The following is a 12,638-nucleotide window of genomic DNA, read 5'->3' on the forward strand; positions in this document are numbered from 1 at the left end:
GAGCAACAGGTACTTTTACTGTCGCAGAGGATATGTGAAGGCTGTAGGGAAGTGTGGTTGCCTAAGGAGGTTTTCCAGTGGCACTTCCTGGAATTCTTAAAATTTTGAGTTGTCCTTTTGTGCTGAGCTGTCATGGGTGTTTAAATCTGTCATGAGCAAGCAAGGAATTGATAAAAATATAGCATGCATTTGATGTAAAAGGCAGCTACAGAAAAGGGGATTCAATCTGCTACAGATGTTGACATATTGAAGTTAGCTCAAGTGGAAATCTAGTTTGTCTTAATTAACACACAGAAGTTGGAATACACATAAAGAGGGAAGTGCTTCAGAGCAGATATAGGACCTTTCAGCTAGTTAACCCTTGTCTCAAATTCAAAATGACATATCCTTGGAGAATAGTTGGATAATGATGATGCACAATTGTCTCTTATTCTTCAGCATGTAATGTTAAAGAATCTGGTTGTCCGCAGAAAGACAATGCGTAAAAGAGGATTTTGCCTATTATCTGTAGCAAGGTGTTGGGAGACTGGAAGTGAAAAATGGGGAAGATATAAAGCAACAAAGTTCACAGTTTTTCTGGTTTTGAAGTCTTTCCTTGCAGTCAGTCAAGCACCACACAAGTGTATTACCTACATATGGGTTTTATATTAAAAGTAGATGAAAAAGCACATAAGGTTACTATGCAGAATAATCTTATGAAGCAGTGAAAGCAGTTGTGAAATTTTCTTCCAAGTTTGAGACACCTGAGAGGGCTACTCTGCAGAGTGACACGGGAAGGCAATTTGTGTGTGACATGATATATTGTGCATAGAGTCATAAAAATCTTCATAGGATTTTATTTAGAAGCAAAAGCCTATTGTTTGCTGTTGTGTAAGCCTACCTTGGAGAGAATTTATGTTGGTTCTTTAGTCCTCAATTTTGTTATTTAAAACATTTCTGTGCATTCTGCACAGAATGTACATTCTGCACATTCTCAGTTTCTCTATGCTGCAATTTTATTTGGTACTCTGGGAAGAGAGGTTTGGAGGCCAATAAATTAGAAATTTTTCACATGTCAACTGGAAAGTGCAATTTATCTCACTAGTGTCTGAGCTGTAGGAATTAGCTTGCAAGGTTAACAGTGAAATAAAAAATGAGGCTTGGTGGGGTCTTTTATTGTTTGTGATTTATTTGTGGTAATAACCTCTGTCATACCACTAATGATTTTACAAGTGTTCAAGGAAGACGTTCTTTGCTCTAGGGAACTCAAAGCGTAAGGAAAACTGGTCGAAGGAACAAGGGGACAGGGACAGGCAATTTAAAGCTTTGAATGTGATGACAAGAAGCTTAAATTTGATGTGATAGAAATGGAAACCTTCAAAGAGGGAGTGACTTGACATGATCAAATTGACAGGTGAGGAAGATGGCTACTGCAGCTGTGTTTTGCATGAATGAGGGGAGTCTTGACAAGTCAAGGAACAGGATTTACCTATTCTTAAGGTTAATAAGGGTCTGAGTAATAGACTTGTCTGTAGGAAGCACAAGCAGGGTCTTGGAGATGCTAAGAATGAGGTAGCAGTAGAATTGGAGCATCTCAGCTGTGTTGTAGAGGAAAGAGTGAAGTGATAATGAACTCTGAGGTTGTAAGTATAAGTAATGGTGAGAATCAATTGATTTGTCATCTTGCACCAAGTGGAAAAGCAGAAACAAGGTGTTACAGGGAAAGGTGTGGCTACTGTTATTGCAGTATTATATAATATCCATGCACTTTGTTAGTGGACATAGAAAAATCTAACTGGAAGTTCAACATCTTTCCTTTCAGTTTTCCATGCAATAGGACAAAGGCACAGGACAAATTTTGCATTGTGTGAAGTCTGTCAACAGTGCAGAGCAGAACTGTGTAGACTGTGAAAAATACAGGAGTAATTTAGACAAAGAAAATTCAATTCACCATGAACTGGGTTAAAAACTGCTCGAAGCAAAGTCAGAATAATTTTACTGACAGGAAAAAGTTCATTTCAGGTCTCTGAAGTGAGATACAGAGAAGCTGTGTTCATATAAAATGTAGCCTCTGAAAGTCTGACTCAAAGTGACACAAAATAATTTTAGTACCTCATGTCAAGTTTAAAATACTTCCGTTTTCTTCCACATGCAGCCACAACCACCCTTGTCTGAGGAGCAAAGAGCTAACCAAGCACAGAGAACTGATACAAATCACAACAGCATCATAATTTGAAACACTATTTTTTTCTTGTTGCTGGTAGATGAACTTTTTAGGGGATTTTGGTTTTTTTCGCTTGAGTGGGGAATCAAGGCTTAAGGAGAATTTCTTGGAAGCATCTTAATAGACTACTGGGATTTGAAGCCACAGCTTGCTCTTATCAGGAGAGTTTTCTAACCAAATGACTTCAGAAGAGTTCTCTTTGGGCAAATATCTAATTATGAGGCAGCACCTATGGAAAAGATGTCCCTTTCACCAATATGTATGTCACTTAGCTTCTCTGGAGTTTGAGGGACACTTTCTTCTTGGTAGTGTCAGAGGAGTATTTAAAATTATGAAGTGTTGGTGTTCTCTGGATTTATCAAAATAAATTTTTGCTTGCTTGCAAGATATGAAGTCTGTGACAAAAATTACTGTGTTGCGGGCTAATTGTGCAAGTTATTTTAAAAAAGTGAAAAAATAATCCTTCAAAAATCAATTAGCAGTCAGATAGCACTTACAGATACTATTATTTTGTTGCTGATAAAAGAATATATGGAAAGCCAAGCCCAAATTATTTTAACCAGAGTCACTGCATAAGAAATAATTATGATCTGCCACCTGTATTTTTTGTGATTTTTTTCCTAGCCTTGAGCTTTATGAAGCGCATTTATTTTAACTGCATTTTATGTTACCAGCTGAATAACATGGTTGCTGAATGTTAGACTTGAGTAAAATATTCTCTCTTCTGCTATGGGTTTTCACACAGGCTTTTTCCAAGCTCTTATAGTGAAATGTGCTGCAGTTCTCTCTGGCTGTCTTGGATATTTATGGATTGCTGCTCTAATAAGTAGAAAAGTTTGCATTATTACACAAACATGACTCTTAAGGTAGTGTAATGTAAGAGGCAAGATAACCCCGTTAATGCTGTAATGGCACAAGTAGTGTTGATTTCCCATTGCACTTGCTCATGGTGACCAGAACCTGTTAGCTCTGGAGTAAGTGGGCAATGGAGTAAGTGGACAATGGGACAGGACTAACAGAAAACGTCCTTTAAGACAGGGAGGAAAGATATATTGTTTCATCACTGTGATGGAAATCACAGCCTTCCTGGGACTCATTGACAGTTAGTGCAAAAATCACTGGTGGGCAGGAGCTGTATTGACTTATGAACATGTTTGGTTATATTTTTATTTTCATATGGTTGCAGATATTTTGCCAGCATCCATCAACTATGTTTTAAGGGGCAATGGACCTTAAAGCATTTGTGCAGATACATTGTGTGTTTTCATTGCAAGAATAAGGCAGTTTTGTAGGTGCTCCCTTGGTCATTCCTTTACTTCAAAACTTGCAGAGTGAAATTTCTAAGTATTAACTCCATTGTCCTTTCCTTATTTCCATGTAGCTGCCTGATTGCATAATCCAGCTTTCAGTTTACAAGGTCTTGTTACTCAGTGGCAATGCCTTTCTGGGATCCTTTTCTATGCATGTGTCTTGGAAAAGACAACGTGAGAAGGGAAAACTCATAAGGAAATGGCTGAATGTTCAGAATAAAATAAGTATCTATCTGTCACAGTAAGTAATATTCTGTGTATTTATATATTTTGCACTTTTTTACAAGGTAAATGTAATTTGCAGGGGTTTTAACCTTGGAAAAGAAAACATTCAAAACACAGGCAGACTGTAACAGAGCTATGTAACATAAAGGCTCTTTTACAATAGGAAAGATATTATTATCATCCAAGAGGAAAGCCCTTTTTATTTTAACTTTTCTGTCTCCAAGAGTTAGTGCTGTTAAGTGTATGTGTGACCAGCTGCAGTCATTCACCGCCTATGAGTAAGGAAATCCTTTTTTTACATATTATGTAGCTCTTTCAGTGGTTATACACATATATAGATATGAACTCGTAAAATTTCACTGCATAATAAGATAGCTAAAAGTTATATCTGTATTGGGATTGTAAAAGGAAAAAAAAATGGAACACAAAGGATGGAAAACAGGAGTAGATATATTAAACCAGACTTTAGATATCTGTAAAACAGATACCCCAATTATACAATGAGAAGTTATTCCATACAAGAAGGTCTCTCTCCCAAGTATCACATATTTATTTTCCATCTCAAATTCTAAAATATACAATTATTTCTATGTTTTGACTAACATTTGGCACCTTCTTCTCTGTGTCCAAACTAGTACTATTTGGATGCACTTAAGAAAGAGGCTGTAGTAAAGGGAGTCTTTGCAAGAAAAGAATCCTCTTGTGATTATTCAGTTCCATATTCTTATTTAGTAGTAAAATCTAAGCAAAAAAAAGAAGCAGGCAGGAGATGCATGGCTTAGAAAAACGTATGTTTGAATGTAATAAACTGCTAATATAGCAGTTATTGGTAACTTTAAGTCCATTGCTTTACAAGTTTCAGTTAAAAACAGTATTAATAATGACAGACATTCAAGCAAATTTCTATAACTTTCTTTTCTGATAAACATGCTTTTCCAAATGTTTATATATTCTTGGAAGAGGAATTTAGCCATATGTGTTGAGGAGATGATGTTTAGAGGGCTCTGTCCCAAATTCTCTAAGACACATCATGTGCTACACTCTAAGTAATAGAACTGACTTCTGAGAACTCAGAACAGTAGCAAACGATTATCCATTTGTGGGCTTCCTGAGATGAAAATAAAACTGATTAGATTTTTTTTTTAATTTTCATTTCACATCAGATAAATGTTAACAAAATCTTTGTTACTTTTAAAAAAGAAAACCCCAGTTTTTTATTCAAAGGCACAAAGAAAAGGCATATGGATATGTTGGTAAAGCATATGGAGGCCCTTATGTAAAGACAAAACAAAAACAAAATAAAGTTACTGACTAGCCCCCTAAGGTGCAGCACATAAGCACATTTGGTGGAATGTTGACAATTCTCTTTTCTTCTGAAGAACAAAACTCCCTTTATATCCTAAACAAGTAAAAACAACATAGACAGTATACATCTGGTAGCAGCACTGTACTTGAATCTGTTTTCTCGGTTATTCTCACTCAGTGCTCAGAAAGTAGTGACCTTGGGTTCATACCAGTTACAGTATTATAGTGGTTGGTTTATTCCACACAAATGCTATGAACTTTTATTCTTAGGTTGAGCATCAACCATATAAAAAGATCTCTGCTTTAGGAACCTCCTTTCTGTAAACAAAGATCTTTACCCTGAACTGATGTTTTCCCACTGTGTTAATTACATTTGGAAATAGACCTTCACTGGCTGAGTCTAGAAGGAGATTCTAATGCACTTACCAAAATTTTAAGCAATTTTTTTGTAAATTTTGCTTCTTTAGTATGGTTCATATCTTTTGTCTTCATTTATAGAAGCTATTTAGACATACCAGCTGTGCAAAGTTAAACGTGTACTTCAAAAAATTAAAACATCTTTTGCTGAACATATTGTCTATTAATAGCTCGCTCTGAATGTATTTAGATCAACCTCTGGGATCTGCTATAACTGACACACACTGTCATTATTAAATGAAACATGCCAGAACTGTTATGGTATACCCATACATTCATAATACATTTTCACACACTTTTCATGTTCTCATAAGTAGGCCCAGCATGGCTGTAGGCAGACTTCTGTTAGAAACAATCTCTAGTGTGCGTTCCTGAACTCCTGAACTGTGGCAGGAAATTGTTAGGGAACACAATGGTCATCCCAGCCCAAAAGCATATTCTAGTGATTTAGTAGTAGAGACCACTGAGGCTTAGTACCCAGGAACATTCCATGGCACAGGAAAAATTTACTGCTCTAAGTGTAACCAAGGAGTATTTCTACTAATTTGTTTTCTATGCTACTGCTGTCTCTCTACTCTAAGTTATTTTTAGAGACTATTGCTCAGGTAATAGATAATATTGTTTGGATAAAGAGACCTCCTCAGGGTGTTGCCACTTTTGAGAGCACACACATAGACAAGAACTCATGTATCACTGTGCACATTTATAACCTCTATAGAGATTCTGAGCTGTGAGAGCTTTCCAACATTGCTTTTGATTACATGGCCAATGGATTGTTTTGAAATTTTTTGAAGGACTCAGATTACTCGGCAACAATCAATAAAGATTAGTTGAAAATTTCAGATTCTTTTAAAAATAAGTCTTAATTTTTATGCTTATGATGTCCTTAAAATTATTAACTAAAAAAGCCCCATAACAATTCTTGTTGCATAATAATAGTTTATTTCTTGCAAAAGGGAGCAAAAGTTCCTGATGTGTGTCTGAGGTTAAGTTCTGATATGTGAAAAATATAACCCTTAAGAAAGCTGAAGTGTTGCCATATTCTTCTTTAAGACAGATATAATATCTTAAAGTATATCTTTAAATTACAGACAACAGTGAAGGAGAATACATGGACAGGACAAGAAGGGAAGAGAAAAAGGATATTAAACCCTCAAGGTGTACTGGATGCCAGAAACAATATCACTCAGAGTCATAGCTAAGACAAAACAGTGTCTGCAAGGGCACTGAGACAGGATTTCCAGAGCACCATTTCCACATCATCTGTTAAGTCATTTAAATGCACACCTTTGCCTCCTGCCCAGCATAGTGCATGAGACAGGCTCCCGTGTCCAGCGTCTCCCAAGCTAGGATGACATCCTGCAGGCTGGAAGGATGGCACTGGCCTTTCTTTCAGTCTGTGACCCCTCACACCAGTGAGAGAAGCTCATATGTCTGCCTCTGACCCTGGAGATTTCTGCACTCTGCCGCAGCTGTGTGTGCTTCCTTGTGCAGCCCTGTGTTGAAGCCAGTCCTGCTGAAAGGCTTCTTGTTTTCCCTCCCCATTTTTGTGGAGGACTTGCACAACCCATCTCCTTTTACGTGGCCAGAAATAGTTACTGTGCACACCTCTATTGTATGGACCCTTGAAGAAAAGGAGGTCAGTCTTAGCCTATAAAGTGTCTCAAGTGTTTGTGGTGTCTCCATTTTGATCTTGGAGAAGATCTGTAGATTATATTGTTAAGCATAATTCATTAGGAAGGCCACTTACCATGCATAAGAGTGTCCAGCTGTTAGTGTGAAACGAACAGACAAGGAATGCTTGGCCCCAAGCCATGACTGAGAAGCAGTTGGGCAACCTGTGCTACATGTCATAATTTGTTTTGCTATTTTTTGGATGTAATTCCTTTGATACAGAGATTTTATCTTCTATTCCCACCTCAGGTTTCTTAAATGGCAATAGAATTTAAATTTAGAATGGTTTCTGGACAGCCTTAGCATTCCCTAAATTCTAAAGGCATTTCTGCTGTTTACTGTAAATGGGGTAGAAAAATATCTCAAAAAGCCATGTCACATTTTTTGTCAGTCATTTTAGCAATCTGCTGTTTAGATTAGATTCAAAATTCATAAGTTATGTTTACTTTTATTGCCTATCAGTTGCACCAAATGAAATTGCATATTTTTTGCCCTGTGACTGTTCTTAATGTCAGACTGATAGAAACAAATGCCAAATATATTTTCTTAGAAGGTTGTATTAAAAAACTTCAAAATGAAATGTTGATAACACAGCTGTGGTCATGAGAGTGAAATTCTACTGCAGATAGAGCAATTTCTTAATTTTTTCCCCACCCCCAATTTGACTGTGTTGATAAAGTTTTATGTTATAATCCTGTATTAGAAGATTAAACTGGTTTGGGGAACTTATGCAGAGTATCCCTGCAAGGTACAGATGATCTTTTCACATGGCATTGCAACCCCATCGAGCAAGATTTGAGGTGGAGGCCACGATGAGCAGAAGAAGATCAAGAAAACTGATAGGTCTGCTCCTACACAGATCCCAGACAGCATCTAAGAATGGGAAAAACCAAGGGGCTGCTGCTTTGCAACACAGTTAAGGAAGGAAGGTAGCTTTCCTCCTGCTTTATTACTGTCAAATGTTTCTGCTAATAAATGTTTTTGTGCCATGACAGTATAAATATGCTGCGTTATTAAAAGGCACATAAGAGAAGAACAGAGAATCTGGAAATTACAAGACTGTCTGTGCGTGAAGGCAATTTTCCAGAAGACTTACATTGCTAATACATTCAAATCTTTCTAATATGATGCTGAATTTTATTTTTTTAAACTTCTGCCAATTCAAATTATTACAATGATATGATAAAATAATGAAGACTTTTTCAGTGCCGTGCATTATCCCAAGCAGTAGGTAGCAACAGTGTTTCCTCTATAGTTAGATAAATTGTTTTCTTTAAGGATTTACCCACCAATAGTTTTATCATGGGGTTAGTGAGCAAAACCTTCCTATTTCTGTAGCAGAAGATGGCTGAATCAATTTGAAGGCACATGCTATCACAGTATATAGCTTCTTCTACTGGACACTAGAAGCTCTTTCCAAGTCCTGACCTATTGTCCCGAATCCTTGTTTGGAACTTTCCCTTATGGTCCTATAATACAGGTAGTTTATGGTGTTACTTCTTTCATTGGGCTCAGTGGCACATGGGGGTGAAGGCCCTTCACTTGTTAGTCCACTGAGATGGTAGGTTCTTTAGCAATTTGGCTGTGTTAGAGCCCCAAAATATTGCTGGTTCCTCAAAGATGTTCCAATTGTGCAAGCACCATCTCCAGAATTTAACACTTCTTATGGGAGTAGAATTTTACTATTTAGAATATAGCTGATACATTCCAGGTACAGTAAGGCTTTTTCTAACAGTTTGATAGATCAGCTAAAATTATTAATTCACTTGTGCATATAAAGTTTATTAGAATATTTCATTCTGCAAACACTCGTCAGACTACATTCTAGTCTCCTGAATATGAACTACAGGTATCAGTTGGGTGGATTTATGTAGTGGAGTTTTAATATTGAAATAAAACATAATGGATTGAAGGAAATTGGAAGATGGCAAAAGGCAGCTGTTTGTTGTTGAAGTACAGTAGCAGGTGGAACAGCTGACATCATGCGCCCAACAGCACCGTGGTCTGCCAGCATTGCATGTTCTACAGAAGAATTTTGAAAAGCTTGGAATAATTCTCTATAAGAACATGATGTTCACTATCAGTTTCAATGAAGTAGAACACCTTGGTTACAACTTTTTTCTCCCACTTTCAATTAACCTCTGTTAGTTTTGGGTTTGTTGTTGTTTGGGGTTCTTGTTAACATTGACAGTAATAATAATTACTCCTAATTTAAGGTAAGAAAATGTGTCCAATGGGGAAATATTATTTTAATTAGTTTTAAAATTTAATCATATACTGGGACTTTTTTCCTCTTCAAATCAAAGACACAGTTATTTCCATTGGTAAACTGCTTTTGTTGTATGAAATAATTTAGGGTATATTTTAGGAATTACTTTAGGCCTTGAAAATACTATTAGTAATTTGAATAATGGTAATAGTAATGGAAGGGCAGGCTTGGGATAATATGCTTGTCTTAAAAAATCAGAGGCTTAATTGTAATCAGCAGTATTAAAGTAAGACAACTTTCTTAAAATGAGTTGTGATAGATCTGTGTGCAGGGAAAGTCTGCTAATATCAGTGGTTCACAGATTGTGAACGGTCCCATGGGTTCTGGTAATTTGAGGTCTTCATCTCCCAGTGTGGTGTTTTTAATTTCTGTTGTTTGGTATATGAGTATGTGCAGACGTGCAAGGGAATAAATATTCAGAGAGTAATTTCCTCTCATTTTCAAGTAAATGGATCCTTTTCTCACCAAGTGATTTCTGAATTTCTCATTTTGTTTGTTAAAATATAGTACCTTATTTTTTGCCTTGCAGAAAAACTCAGATATAAACCCTAATTTTGAAGTGTTGCTCTTCAGAACGGAAGTTGTATTTAGCACCTCTGGTTTCCTACACAGCACATTAGAAAGTGATTTGTATGTGTTTACCAAAGTGCACAACATTGTTTAAGACTATAATCCCAGGCTATGCAGTTTATTTTTTAAAGCTGGAATTGCAGAAGATTTAACATTCAGAGGGCTAATAGATGCTAAGGAAAAAAAGTCTTCAGCATAAGAGTAATTTTACAGAGGAAAGATGACCCAGAACTTAGTCACACTAAATGCCCTTAAAAAGCTGAAGTGTTCTCTGCCTTCCTACCAGCTTCACAGAGATGCTGTGCAGGTATTATGCAGCATATCCTTGTGACAGAAAAGTTGTCACATCCTCCAGCTGTGTAGTGCTCCCACTCACAAGGCTTCAGCAAGGTGAAGATGATTTGCTAACTTGAAAGGAGCTTGGGAGTGAGATTAGTAATAAAATTAATTAAGATATTTATAGCTCCTTCTTACCACTGACATGATCATGTGTGCATTCTATGCCTCTGACCTTGCAGCATCACAAGAGGATATTAACTTTAGGAATATATGATAAGATAAGCATTTGCAAAATTTTGTAAGTAGTGGATCTTTTTGTGAAAAAAAAAATATAATGCATAATTTAAAATGAAAGAAATTCACATTAGAAAAATGTCATTATCAGAGAGATGAGAAAGTTCACTTGTGCACTTTATATGCACAAGTGAATTGTTAGTTCGATGTAGGTTTTAAAAGACATTATAATAATCTAAACCATATGGAAATTCATAACCTTCTGCTATAAAACAGCTGCAGTTTTCATAACTAGTAAAAATTATGCATATTTTGTATTTGTCAGATTAACTGCTGGGTTTGGTTTTTGTCAGAGCTGCTTCTAAAAGATAATACACAAATAACGAGTTGAGGTTTTTAGAACTCACTTTCTTATTGCTGCTGTTATTTGTTTTTCTACCCTTCACCACTCCCTTATCTCACTGTCATAATTCCCACACCATCCCAAAGATCTTTTTTCACACGGGCTTAAGTCTGTTGTTGACATTGGTGGGACTGTGCTGTTAAGGTGATAGAGTGATGCTCTTGCGCCTTTGCAGTCAAGAAAAATTATGAAGGATGAAATGTTTGATATTGAAGGGTGTTTCGGTTCCTATTTTTTAAACATTTTTCTGAAACCTTACCTTTCAATGCTTATTCTGTATCTACGCAGTTTTTTTTTGTCTTCTGTGTAATTGACTCTGAGAGGGAGGCTGCTTTCTGAGTGCTTCTTGTTCAGTAAGGAGTGGCGTTACCCAAACAGGAGAACAGCACTATCATATTTCATGACAGGACACTGATTTCAGAGCACAGATTTTGTACAAATCTTCCAAGGAACTGGTGTTTGTCCTTTAGTTATGTGCAGCATAATGAAAGGCTTCTGCGCTGAGTCCCTGTAACCTCAGCCTGGACAGGGTATTACCTCTAGATCGTGTTCAGAAGCTTTGTTATATCATCCGGTGAAAAGTAAGCAGCTGATGCTGAGTAATAAACACCTCATTGCCACTTTGTAAAGGAGAGAGGTGGGAGTTCTCTACTTACTTCCCTTCTCTCTCTGCAGCTGCTCCCCTTCTCTTCCATTTCAGACTGGAAAGATACATCTTCTCAAGTGCTGGTATTAGAATACTTGACCAGAGGTTTCGGGTTGCTTCCATTTGCGTCTATTAATTTAGATCAAATTAATTTTGAATTAGGAGTTATTACACAGCCTTTTCAGCCTGCATGCCTTTAGAAAAAGTTCTTAACTCTCTGTAATTATTGTTTTCTATAGGTTTATTATACATTGGTTTAAAATAGAAAATCCATTACTCAGGGAAGAAGAAATCTCTCTATCTCACTTTTATTCTAGGTATTTTTGTACCATCTGATTTCCTAATAATTACGGGTTGTGGAAAAAAATGTTTGTATTTACAGCTGTAATGAACTGCATGATCACGTGAAGAGTTGGTAAGGGATTGCTGAGGGTAATTCAAGGAGGAAGATGTGAGATGCAGAACCTAAGTGACAAACACTGTGTAATTAGAAAATCTGCAGCACATTCTTAAGAACTGTGACCACTCATCTGTCCTGCAGGTTTGTCCTTAAAAGGCCTGATGCAGTGAGATATTGACTGTGATATTTCCAGGGTATGGTTTTCATTGGCATTAGTAGGAGCTGAGGGCATATGTCACCTTGCATGAACATATGCTTAGAGGGTTTACTTCCCGCCATGTGAGTGCCAGGTTTGATCCATCACAATTCACTTTGCCAGATGTGTCCTGGGTCAGATGTCTGCGCTTAGCCAGTATTGTTCACCTAGAGGGTGAGTGTCCCATATCACTTCTGTGCACCTTTCTATACATGGGAGGCTATTTAAAGCAGCACAACTAATCCAGCACTGTGGAGATATCCTGTGAGATTTTGTGGTTGAGTCTCTGTGAAAAGTAATGAGTTATTTACTTTTTGAAAAGAAGAAAATTGATCAGAGGAAAGAAAATATGAAGCTTAATTCTTCTGGAGGAACTTCACGCTGATGGAATATTTTATTCAACTCTGTTTTACAGTGCTTAAAATGTACTTACTCCACCTCATCGATTATCATGACAAAAAATACACAGGAGGACTATTGCTGGAGGCATAGACAGCACTGGAATGC

General features: G+C 36.9%; 1 protein-coding gene across 3 annotated transcripts in view; it reads left to right on the forward strand.

The window, feature by feature from the left end:
• The window catches only part of SASH1 (SAM and SH3 domain containing 1), a 535,689-nt gene that overhangs the window by 100,123 nt on the left and 422,928 nt on the right, over positions 1 to 12,638 (forward strand). The window lies entirely within an intron of this gene.

The sequence above is a fragment of the Onychostruthus taczanowskii genome, unplaced genomic scaffold, assembly GCF_017590055.1.
Source record: "Onychostruthus taczanowskii isolate IOZ18803 unplaced genomic scaffold, ASM1759005v1 scaffold78, whole genome shotgun sequence".
In the NCBI taxonomy this organism is placed as follows: Eukaryota; Metazoa; Chordata; class Aves; order Passeriformes; family Passeridae; genus Onychostruthus; species Onychostruthus taczanowskii.